This window comes from Urocitellus parryii, chromosome 11 (assembly GCF_045843805.1).
Source record: "Urocitellus parryii isolate mUroPar1 chromosome 11, mUroPar1.hap1, whole genome shotgun sequence".
Classification (NCBI taxonomy): domain Eukaryota; kingdom Metazoa; phylum Chordata; class Mammalia; order Rodentia; family Sciuridae; genus Urocitellus; species Urocitellus parryii.
Genome location: NC_135541.1, coordinates 82,821,481 through 82,834,279, shown reverse-complemented (window position 1 = coordinate 82,834,279; position 12,799 = coordinate 82,821,481). Strand labels below are relative to the sequence as shown.

The 12,799-nt window shown below is 40.5% G+C and overlaps 1 pseudogene; it reads right to left on the bottom strand.

Annotated features, from left to right (window-relative positions):
• Positions 1-8,671: 8,671 nt before the first annotated feature.
• Positions 8,672-10,156, bottom strand: LOC144249313 (protein FAM50A pseudogene; annotated as a pseudogene).
• Positions 10,157-12,799: the final 2,643 nt, after the last annotated feature.

Below are 12,799 nucleotides of genomic sequence, written 5' to 3'. Positions count from 1 at the left end.
GGACTCTACTTATAGTAAAATTTTACTATATCTTCTTTTATTTATTAATTCTACAGGGTTAATAAAATGTACTCACTATTTGTTGACAATGATCAGCATACATTTTATGTTATACTTATTGTATAATAAATGGGTTATCTTATTATACACTTCAAAACTCCTGTACAAGATAACATAAATATCATGAATATGAAAATAAGGTAAATAAAAAAAATTTAGTTTAGTACATTTTGGTATGTATCTATTTTGATAGAATATATTTGGTACTCATTTCCATAGAGAAAATACTTTTCTTCGTTTTAAATATTTCTTTGAAGACACACAAAATAGCCTTTCTATTTGTAGTGGATTGAAAAAGGAATCTGCAAAATTCATGTCCATTGGAACCTCAGAATATGATCTTGTTTAGAAATAAGGTCTTTGCAAATGTAATTATTTAAGATGAGGCCATACAGGATTAGAATGTGCCCTCAAACCCAATGATTGACAACCTTGTAAGAAGGTCATGGGAAGACCCAGAGACACATATAGGGTGAATACCTCTTATGACAAAGGCAGAGATTAAAGTGATGCAGCTAAAAGTCAAAGAAAACCAAGGATTGCTGGCAGCCACCACAAGTTAGAAAAGGGGCTAGGGAGAGAATCTCCTCTGAGCCTTTAGAAGTAACCCACTCTGCCAACACCTTTATTTTTATCTTCTGCCTCCTGAACTAGGACAGAGTAATTTTCTATTGTCTTAAGTCATGGGGTTACTGGTAATTTGTTACAGAAATCCTAGGAATCTGCCCTAGCTCAAATTTAAAACATCTCCTTCTGTGAATACTAATAAGTTGAGCATTTACTGGAGCTCCACAAATAACTGCCATCTGATAACTTTCCAAATGAGAGTTAACTAACTCACTGGTACCTAGAGGAGCATTTCCACAGTAATCTTAAAACATGACGAAGAAAAGCCATTTTCCCCTTCTTTTTCATAGAAAACACACTGTGGATTAATATAAAATGCTTTAGTGCAATTTAAATAGCTTTGATCACATGAATATTTTTATATGAATTATAGTCAAAGGAGATGAAATAAATAAAGCATTTCAAATTTTATGATGTAAAGAGATGCTACTCACAAGTAATTTGAAGAATTTTTTTTTATTCTTCTGTCAAAACCCACAGCTGGTGCCCACATTGTGTTTGATTATTTAATCTTGGGAAGACACCAATAAGAAAGAAGTGATCTACAATACTTATGAGAAAAAAAAAACAGATTAAATGTATTTTCTTGAATGATGAATTTTCATGATTTTATAACGGAGAAAAAATATAAAAAAAAATGATAAATGCCACAGGAATAAATTAAAATTATTATTTTTAAAAAATATTTTTTATTTGCCAATGAACTTTTATTTTATTTATTTATATGTGGTGATGAGAGTTGAATCAGATGCCTCACACATGCTAGGCAAGTGCTCTACCACTGAGCTACAACCCCAGCCCCACAAAATTGTTATTTTTGTCAAGTCATGAATGGATTTTATTCAGAATTAATTTGTGCAATTTGTATATTCATAGTTAAATATGTTATTGAGTCTGGGGAAAAAAAAAAAAAAACACTTGGTTGAATAAATTGCTTTTATAGAAAAAGGCCTACAACATGGTCCACAGAGGCTTACTCAAGCTGTCATTTTGATGTTCTGTTGCCCTCTACTGTTCAGAGAGACAAATTACAGTTAGCCCTTTTCTCTACCAAAGTTGATTTCTTTTCTACAGGTTAAAAAAAAAAGAAAAAAAAATTGGTTTGCTTAATCAACTATTTATGTTCAGAAATAAATAAATAATACTGGAAATTAGAATACATAAAATCATCTGTTTATGTCTCTGTGAACTCCTCAATGATAGGGACTCCCTGTTTTATCTTCATATCCCTGGCAGCCAATATGCTGTTTAGTATGGTTGTGTACTCAATAAATGTTAGGTAAAGAAAATGCTGAGGCAATCTTTGCAAATATTCATGTCTTCATTTATCATTTTTTATGAAATTCCTTATTATAAATATCATTACCCTATATTTATAAAATTAGTAAAAAATTTCTAATATATGAATTCCATAAAGAATTAAAGTTATTTTAACATCGATATTACTCACCATTTCAGACCCTTTATTAGTAGACATTTTGACTGTGGTTTAACATGAGTGCTTTTGTGGCTATGTTATTCTTTTTAGTTAATTAGAGATTTTTTGCTGGTTAGTGAGGATCAACTGTGGGAAGCAGAAAATGTGAAAATACTAGTGACTTAAGATCTGAGTTTGTTTCTGTTACACACAAATCTATGTATATCAGGTCTGACATGAAGTTTCCATTGTCCACAGGATCCTGACTCCTTCTGTCTTATAGCTCTGTCATGTATCAGCCATGTGTACTAAGTGTTACGAACAGATACGGAGCCTCTGTGAGAGTGCATTAGGATGTCTGTATGCCACATCAGAGTGGAGGTTGGCATATGGGTATACTGACAGAAGGTGTGATGTAATGGTCCATTAAAACTCTATAAGATTGGTGTGCTCAATGCCTTTTTATTTTTTATTTATAGACAGAGTCTTCATAATTTGCTTTAGGACCTCACTATGCTCAGGCTAGCTTTGAACTTGTGATTCTTCTGCTTCAGTCTCCCAAGCTGCTAGGATTATAGGCATATGTCAGGGCTGGTGTGCTCAATTCTGAGCTACATGATGCACAGTAAATTTCAAAAATTGATATCCTATGAATTCATAGCCCTAAATTAGTACTCATAGGGCCCAAATATCTTGTTTCTTTTGTAACATAGCCTTCATTCTTCACAGTAATGATCTTGAATCTCTTATTTCCTCAAATTTCTGGTCCTCACACCCTGTCCTTCTGATACTTTCTGCTTTACATTCTTACATCCTCATTTTTTTCATAGTTCTTCATTTTTCATTTAAGAAATGGAAGCTACTGAATGGGCCCTTTCTCCACAAGGTCATATCTTTTTTCTACTGTCATACCTCCAAACTCTCAATAGAGTTTGCACCTATTTTTTTTCTTTTTTTCATTGAAGGAGGACTATCTACAGCTGAAGTCAGCTACAGGTGTGAATACAGAGAATTGGATTTTCTCAAGAACAGGGTTTTGAAAATGAGTAAGATAAATGGATTATAGAGCAGGGAATAAAGGGATTAAAGGGATGTGTAAGATAAGGATTAAGATGATGGATCATGGAATCTAATTGGGACTACAGAGAGAAATGAGGACATGATGAAGTGAGGACTGTGACAATATGGAAACATTAACAAGTTGTAGGTCCTGTGAGGTCCTTTTTCTTTGACTATTAGGTTATTTGTCTTCTTATTGATTTATAGAATTCCTTGTGTGTTCTGAGCACCATATTTTGTTGGTTTTAAGGTTTGTGATTTCATTCTATCTGGGGGTTTCCTCCCAAATTTTTATGATATATTTTGATGCACAGATGTTTTAAACTTTACCGAATTTATATTTTATGATTTGTTTTTTATGTTTGAATTTGGAACTCCTTTTCTATACTGAGGTTTTAAAGGTTTAATTTAAATCTAGGAGATTAAAATTCTCCTAGAATTTAAACGTTCACTTTTTTTACATTTAGAACTTCACCTAAAATGTATTTTTATTTCTAGTCCTTAATGCTCATTAACTGATTTCTATCCCATCAGTTCATCAAAGATGCTTAAAAAAATGCTGTTGCTTTTTTTTTCCAAATTCAAAAGACACAATTGAGGAAAGAGCTCCAAATTTCCTTGTTCAGCTACTCTGAATGTGTGAACATATATTTATATATTGTATACATTTGCAATTGTCAATTCATGTTACATATCAGAAAGTTAATTTTTTTCCCTTAGATGTAAACGCACACCCTCACAGACACCCCCCCACACACACACATTAGGATTTTGTTTTAGATACATACACATGCATATATATTCATATATATGTAATACACACCCTCCCCCACACACACACATCCAAGGAGAAAACAACATTAGGACTTGTTTGTTATTATATGTGCATATGTATTTCTCCCTTGGCCCAGGAGGACCAAATGGGAGCTTATCTACAGCAACCTTGATTTTGAGCACAACTGAAGAAAACAGCCACCTCATAAACACAACCACTCAGCCAGTTTAGAGGCTGAATCAAAATTGTGTGGGACTCTCCAGCCAAACACAACTAGGGGGAACAATGTGGTCCTCAGCTGAGACCTGAGTGGCCTCAGCATAGGCAAGGCCACAGCCTCCTGACCCCTGCGTGCTGTTGGCAGTTGCAGCGCTGTGGAAGCCCCTGGTGCCCACTACCCAGCTACAGGGCTGGGGCTTTCCTTCCTTTTTGGGCTCTTTGGCACTCTGTCACCATGCTGCGCGGGGTGTGGGGCTTTCTGCTGCCCATGGTGGCCGGGCTTGATTACGATGAAACCTACTGCGTTTTTGAAGAGCTCTTCCGGAAGCTGGACCTTCATGGGTCGGGGATGGTGGACATCGAGGAACTGCCGAGAGGCCTGGAAGTCATGGGCATCCCTCTGATGGTGGACATCAAGGTGGGATGCGGTGGTGTCTGGACAGAAGGGGGCTGCAGTAGGCCGCTCGAGGCCTCTCCATCTTTCCCATCTCTCCTCAGGGACGCAGACGTTCTTTCCCAGTGAGCAGCTTCCTGCAAATGATGGGGCTCTGGGAACACTTGGTGCAAGTTCATGTTCTATTAGTGAGCTGCTCTGTGAAATGCCCAGGGAACCTTACTGTTCTGCCTGAGGGGCCACCACCACCCAAATACACAGAAGGAAACATGAACCAACTAAGCCAGTGGAGGGCCCCTCTTGGTGGCTGATGATGGTTCATCCAAGCGCTCTCCTCAAGGGCATCCCAGCTTGGAAACTGGGGCCTGCGCCCCTGCAGAGGAGTTGCTCCCAAGGCAAGTGCTCATCAGGGAGCAGGAGCATGTCTTGGGCTTTCCCCTGTGCAGTCACCTTTTGGCTGATGCAGGGAGGGGGCATTAATTACAACCACAGATTTACAGCACAACCATATGCTAAAGACATATCTATAGTATAATACTGTACACTATGGTATAGAATTGTCATAAACAAATGACAGTATAATTACTATTGTATTTTCAGTGTCTCTTCATTTCTATAACTGTGTATTTAACCAGTTGACCCAATAAAGTAAAAAACAAAAACAAAAAAATCCAAAAAACAGTGTTTTATTTTAAGCTTCTCTAAGAGACTACATGGCCCAATGGGCAGTGTGAGAGGGGTTTTGGGGGTGCAAATATTTTTAAAAAGGACTGTGACCCCAGATTTTGTAGAAATCTATTTTCAAGATAAGAAACAGAATTAAATTCAGAAAGAGAAAAGAAATAAGAAATCTACTAAATTTCTCTCTGGAAGACTTGAATTAAATGATGGATGTGAAGGCAAGGGTCTCTGAGTCCAGAAAAAAAAAACATGTTAGCATAGTAACAGTCAACATTAACTGTATCATTCTTAAGATTTACAAAGTACATGCCAGAGAAAATGAGACAATTATGTAGTATGAATAATGCTATATCACATTTTACTTATGGAAATTGATTGTTTGTTCCCTGAGGCCTATCAAACCACAGATGTCAGTGTTAATAATAGTCAGTATGCATTGGTTACACTGGATTCTGGGAGGCCACTTTTTCTTTCTAGTTTTTCTGCATTCACCTTTCATTATACAATTCAAAACAAACAACAATAGCAACACCCTCCCCAGTGGTTATATCATTCTTCCCGACTGAATTTAGCCCTAGAATCTTACAATAACATTTATCTTTTCAGCAAGAGCTAGATCCTCTCCTCTTCTTCATCAGGCTGTCTAGAGTTAGTGCTATCTTCTGTACCTCCACCTCAGGGATGACTTGGTTCCCCAGGGACATTGGCATTGTTTTGGGACATTTTTGAAGATTCTGACTGTGTGTATGTGCATGCACAAATGTGTGCAAAGGGCCAGGAATATTGCTAAACATGTCATATTGCACAGGACAAAAAAGAATTACCTGAATCCAAATGTCAATAGTATTGACATTAAGGTACCCTGACTTATTTCAACTGAAAATTCCTAGTATTCCTTGCTCCTCCCTTCCAACAGATGAACATACCAATTACTTCACTGAGTACATGGAGGTGGCCTGAACAAACCTCTTCAGACTTTTGTTACTCTCATAGTTTACTCAGTTGTAAAATAGGGACAATAATGGTGCTTACCTCTTAGGATTATTTTGATGGTTAATGAGCAAACATATGGAAAATGCTTAAAATTGCTTGCTGAGATTTAAGCAGATAATTAGCCTATATATTAAATATGTCAAGCATTAGTTTATCTTTATTTATGCCTGTGCTTACTTTCTTTCCTTTAGTCTCAGGGAGTAAAGTGTTTCTTCTCCTTTTCAAGTTTGGTACTTCTTGATCTCATGTCCTCTTATCTACTTTAAAAGAGGAAAAGTAAAACTTTGTTTTGTTTTTCAATGCTTTTGGTGTGTTTTTGTTTTTTTTTAAACAGTGCTGAATATTATACCCAGTGTCTCTCTACCTCTAAAATACATTCCCAGTTCTTTTCATTTCTTTCTTTTTTTGAGAGAGGGTCTTGCTAGGTTGCCCAGGCTGGCCTCAAACTTCTGATTTTCATGTGTCAGTCTTCTGAGTTGCTGAGATTATACGAATGTCCCATGGTCCCTAGCCAACTTTATTTTCTTTATCCTATATTTTCAAATTCTTCCTGTCTCATAACAATGATCCTCTCTTGACCCTGGCTCTCCCATCTTTCCCTTTTCCAACTCTCTGCTCTACTTTCAGTCAAGGTTTTGACAGAGCAAGGTCTACACTTTCTGTCTCATTTCCCTTACTCCATTTGTCTGTTTCCTTTGTCCCAGGCTTGTTCACCAAGAGGTTCTGACTCAATCTGTGTACACTTTGCATTTCATCACACTAGAAGCACATCAGAGAAGGTACCCCGAGTTGACTGCTTACACTGGACATCTTCGTTCTCTGTCCCTTTATTGTGCACACCCCAGCCCACAGGACACACTCTATGGGGGGGCAGAGGTACCATTAGACTAGAATGTGCCAAGTGGGCAAGTGCATTCTCGGTCAGTCAAGGCAGCACAAGGTAATTTCTCAACTATTGGCCTTGGGCTTGGCTGACTACAGTCATAGCATCTCTCTATGCCATTTTCATGCCTGGTAAAGGTCCCTGGAAGACAACTGCTGCAAACCCGCAGGCTTGTGTTGGTACAATGCTCAGAGACATAGGTTCCTACTGGACACTTGTCACAGGTTAGTACCTGGCCAGTGGCATGGTCAACATGGCGGTATGTGCAAGTGAGACTTGGGGCCTTTGGTTATGGCTTAGCAATGATGGGGGTGCTAAGGAATCTAAGTAGGAGAAAGGAGCCAGTGATCATAGTGGCTCCAATTCCGCAGGTGATGCGGCTGCAATAGGCAAGAGTGGTGCTGCTGCTTTCAGAGGTTCCCAGGGCTGTGGGGAGCGGGGGCGCTCACAGGGATGCCTGGGGCGGGGCTTGTGGCTCCATGGTAGCTGGAATCTGTGGGTGCTATTGCCCAGCGCCATATCCACAGCCGCCTCCTGGGTCCGGAGCCCATCTACCTCCAACACCCCATGTGCACTGCGGCAGCCAGGCAGCCAGGCAGAGGAGAAAGGTGGCAAAGGAGGTACTCAGCACCTGCCAAGTGGCGCACCTGCCGGGGCTGGGAGAAATAGCCTCGGCTGTAGCCTGGGCCTCCAGGAGCACTCCTCAGCGGCTGAGGAGAACCATTGAGGAGGACTGGCCCAGAGAGAGCAAAGGGACAACTTCCCATAGCAAAGCCTCCAGCCACTACCAAATACCCTCCTCCACTGCCCAGACCAGCAGGCAAGGGACTGTCCTTTCTTCTTTAAGTTGACTATTTCTGGTATTTTGTCACTTTGAACGGAAGCTAATTAACACAATATCTTTATAATCACTTTAGAATTAAGGTCCTGTCTTACTTTCTTAATCTTCAATAGCACCAATCCTATTCTTGGTCCTTTGCTCTTATTATCTTATATGTTTTCATAAATTCTATATAAATTTTAGAACCAGCCTGTTTAGTTACCTACTTAAGCATACACACACATATACTCCTTTTTTGGATTTTGATTATAATTTATTAAATGTGTAGAATGATTTACTGGTGAATTAGCAAATTTATAACATTAAATTTTCTCTCATAAACATTACATCTTGGGGCTGGGGATGTGGTTCAAACGGTAGCTTGCTCGCCTGGCATGCGTGCGGCCCAGGTTCGATCCTCAGAACCACATACAAACAAAGATGTTGTGCCTGCCAATAACTAAAAAATAAATATTCTCTCTCTCTCTCTCTACCTCTCTCTTTAAAAACAAAAACAAAAACAAACAAAAAAATTACATCTTCATTTATTTAGATCTTTTTTTTTTTTAACATGAGCACTTATTTGTTTTAAAAAAAAAAAAAAAGCAATAACAGTTCCAGGGTATGAGTGGCTACCATCCTCCTAGGACACAGCAGCACAGTCACAGGGGAGTCAGACCCTTGAGTTCTGGAGACATGGGGGTTCACCAGGGATAGCCAAGGCCAAACCACTTTCTGGATGCTCACTGGATCTTATACTTGTCCCACTTCTTTTCAGGGTCATAGGGCTCCCAGCGGATGGCAGGGAAGATTTGCTTGTTCTTCTCATAACAGCTCTTCAGCACCACTTTTCCTGCATGAGACTCATACTTCTCCACAGTGGCATCACTGAGTAGCCACCCATCATCATGAAGATCAAAGTTAAAGAGTGGCCAATTCTTCCCACGTACCTTGGTAACAAGAAAGTCACAGAAACTGTGATGATAGGGAATGATTAGTCCTCCTTGATGTACATGAGCTGCTCCACCCCTGCTGACCTGAGCTCACTGAAATCTTCACGCAGGATCTGAAGTGCCTTCTGGAGGAACTGCTGCATTGTATTGCCCTTTTCCATTTTGACTGTCTGCTGGTGTCCAGAGCCAGCCCAGTAACTGAAGGTGATTTCAATCTCTTCACTCTTAATCTTCTCCTGCTTGACTTCTCACTCCTGCTACAGCTCTTCCCAGAGACAATTTTCCTCCTCCTCCCTGTCTTGGTCAGGCAAGAAGCTGGTGTCCACATCTGGGTTCTTCCCCAATTTCCTTCTCTGTGGTGATCTCTTCCCTTTCCAGCTCTTCCTCATGCATGGCCACCTCCTCTTCATCTTCTCCTCCCTCCTCTTCTTTTTCCCAGGTGAAGGGCAGGCTAGAGATCTTCTGTTTGGCCTCCTTCTTGTGCTCTTTTGTCGCAGCTTCTCCAGCTTTAGCTGCAGCTCCTTTGACTGCTCCCTCTTGGCCAGGTGCTTTTCCTGCTCCTTCACCAGTGCTTCCTGTTAGGCTTACATGTCATTCAGGGTCACAAGATGGTGCTGGACTTGAGCTCTACCTTCAGAGCATCATAGTGTGCAGAGAAGTTCTTGTCAATGTTGGATTTTACTACATTCTCTTCTGAGATCTGCTGCTTCCTCTGCTCCATCTGCTCCCGCTGCTCTTCCCATTTCTTCATCAGATTTTTGGCGCATCCTGCCTCGCTTGGGGCGCCCTTGTACTGAGCCTTGGTGGCGGCAGAGGTGGCGGCAGTGGCAACAACTGTGACAGCAGCCCTGCTAAATCCTAGATTTTTTTTTTTTTAACAGAAGGGATCAATGCTGAAAAATGTCCATTGGGAGATTTCTCAGTGAAAGCAGTTTCAGCAGTGTGACAAAGGGCTACATCAGACAGCAGAGGGCTATTGAATGAAAGGGAGGTGAGGAGGTGAGGTCTGTTATTGTGGTTTATTGATTTAGAAATATTGAGATAAAGAAAGAGAACAAATGAGCAAGTCTAAATGTTATTTATTTTTTTAAGGATAGGTGAGATTTGAGGAAGAATATCTGTCAGAGAAGGACATGTTGCACATGATGTAGAGAGAGGAGGTGGCTTATAGCTGACAGGGAGATGTTGCAACCAACAGCTCAAGACATGTGTGTGTGTGTTTGTGTGTGTGTGTGTGTGTGTGTGTGTGTGTTGAGGTGGAAACTGTTTACCCATGGTAAACAGAGAAAACCATGAAGGTGACATTTGAGTAGATCTGAAGGAAGTGACATGGAAGAATTAATGAATCCTGTGAGGGGAGCTTTACCAAAAAAAAAAAAAAAAAAAAAAAAACAGGAAGAGGGAGGGGCTGAAGGGAGTTTGGAATAGAGTGAAAGAGAAGGAGGATGCCAGGAGGTGTGTGATTGAAGAGGTAACAGGCCAGATCACATGAGGTCTTGCAGGAAATTGTAAGGACTTGGACTTTTACTGATATATTATTGGATGGTTTTAAACAAGTGTGTGACATGATATAACTTAAGTTGTAACACCCTCACTCTTGGTGGTGTATTGAGAGTAGCTAGGGTAAGGATGAAATCAAGGAGAGCAGTTAGTATAGTTTTACAACACAGACAAAATTTGAGGGTGGCTTGTACTAGGATGGAAGAAGTAAGAATTGTTTGGATTATTGATATATTTTGAAATGGTGACAGGATTTTCTTCTGGGTCATGTGTATGATACAAAAGAGGGTAGTCAGGAGTTTTGATATGAGCACTTAGAAGACTGTGGCTGCCATGTAGTGGGATGGACAAGATTGTGAGAGAAACTGGGTTAAGACAGTGAATATCAGAATCTAGTTTTGTTTCTGTTAAGTTTCAGATGCTAATCTGACATCTAAGTAAAAATGTCAAGTAGGCAACTTGAACTAGTAATCTGGAGTTCAAAGAAACACCCTAGCAAGAGAGAGGAGGTGGCTGATAGCTGACTGGGAGGGGTTGGAACCAACAGATTTCAGAAAGTCTTTAAAGCCATGAGACTGGGAGAGATGACTAGGGAGAGAGAATACAGTGTACTGAGTCCTAATATTTTCCAATGTTAAGAGACAGGGATGTTAGAGTCTGTAAACAAGTCAGGATGGCACCTGGCATTAGAGTCTGTAAACAAGTCAGGATGGCGCCTGCATTTTGCCAGAGGGAGTGGTTTGTGAATTAATGCCAGTGTTCCATTAAGTATGGAGATTCCTTATTGGTTGACTGCTGTATCTAGTTTATGTTAATTAAGATAAGCTGTGTGTCATGTATATATACCCCTCCTGTGCTACAATAAATGGCTCCCACTCCTGCTGTATCAATGTACACAAGTTCCTGGTCATCTGCAGCCATGCTGTGGCAGATGGTGTTGCATACGGGGAGCCCAGGGACACTTGGGGGTAAGTGATGAAAACAAAAGTTGCCCATCCATAGATAGGATGGGAGCAAATCTGCTTGTCCCTATGCAGATGGGCAAGAGGAAAAATGGTCATTTTGAGAAAATGGAGAAGATTGATACAGTATGTTTTTGTCTTGATTTGTCTTAGCGTATTGAATTATCTTTGTGATGAAAATATGGAAGGGGTGTTAAGAAAATTACTAAGGGGGGCAGGGGATGTGGCTCAAGTGGTAGCGTGCTCGCCTGGCATGCGTGCGGCCCGGGTTCAATCCTCAGCACCACATACCAACAAAGATGTTGTGTCCGCCAAGAACTAAAGAATAAATATTAAAAATTCTCTCTCTCTCTCTCTCTCTCTCTCTCTCAAAAAAAAAAAAAAGAAAAAAAAAAGAAAATTACTAAGGGAAGAAGGCACCCCAGTGGAACCAAGAATAGTTAGGGCATGTGTTGATGGAAGCCCAGGAACTCTATTCAGAAAGAAGAAAGTTCAGAGGAGGAAGGATTATCTGAAAAAGAGTTGCAGCAAAAGGCTATTACTGAATACTTTCATTACTGGAGGGTGCCTGAATTGGTGCGGCAGCTGCCACGTGCCTGAGCAGGTCATGGCACAGCAAGGACTTTCCAACTGGTGGCAGCGGCTCTTCCCCGCCCCCTGCCCTGGGATCTGGATGCCACTGTGAGAGCCCAGATAGAAACCTGAAGGGGAGGAACAATCTCCTAGGCTCTTGCTCCCTGTGCCTAGTGACAGGTTGAGTGTGGAATACTCCCCTGACTCTCCCCAGGGCCATCTGGGTCTGCCCAGGATGCTGCAGATGAAAGACAGCCCAGCCTGCATCCCTGAAGTTTGATCATTTCCAAGGCCAATAACTACAATGGTTCTCCCACACCTGGAAGCTAATGAATAATGAGCAATATTAAGGCTTATTTCAAATGTAAAAAGCCTTGAGATAATGTACTAAATTGTTCAGAAGGTTGTTTTCTTAGTGGAATACTACAAGATTTTCTTTAGCATCATTTCCAGAGTTCCTGCCTTCATCCCAGTTCTGGTTAAGACAAGGGTGGAAAAATTTCCAGTGTTGCTGAAAACCAGACAAACCTTCAGCTGAGAAATGGACAAGACTTCTGAGCTGTTGCTGTTTCTGCTGCTACAGCTTAGGCTAGCTGCCTGCAGAACTTACCTGGACTGTGATTTAAGCTAGCTGCCTGCAGAACTTACCTGGACTGTGATTTACCTGGACTGTGAGTTAATCTATTGAGACACTGCTTTACCTGGACTGACAATAAATTGTAATCTACAACAAATTGTAACTTGGTATCTATGCTAACAGTGTCATTGCTGCTATAATTTTTCCAAGGGCTTCTTGCATTGAGCCATCAATTGGCTTGGTATTGTTGTGTTTGGTATCCTCCCCTTCGGCTTGTAGCAGATTATTCATGGTGTTTGTGTAAAA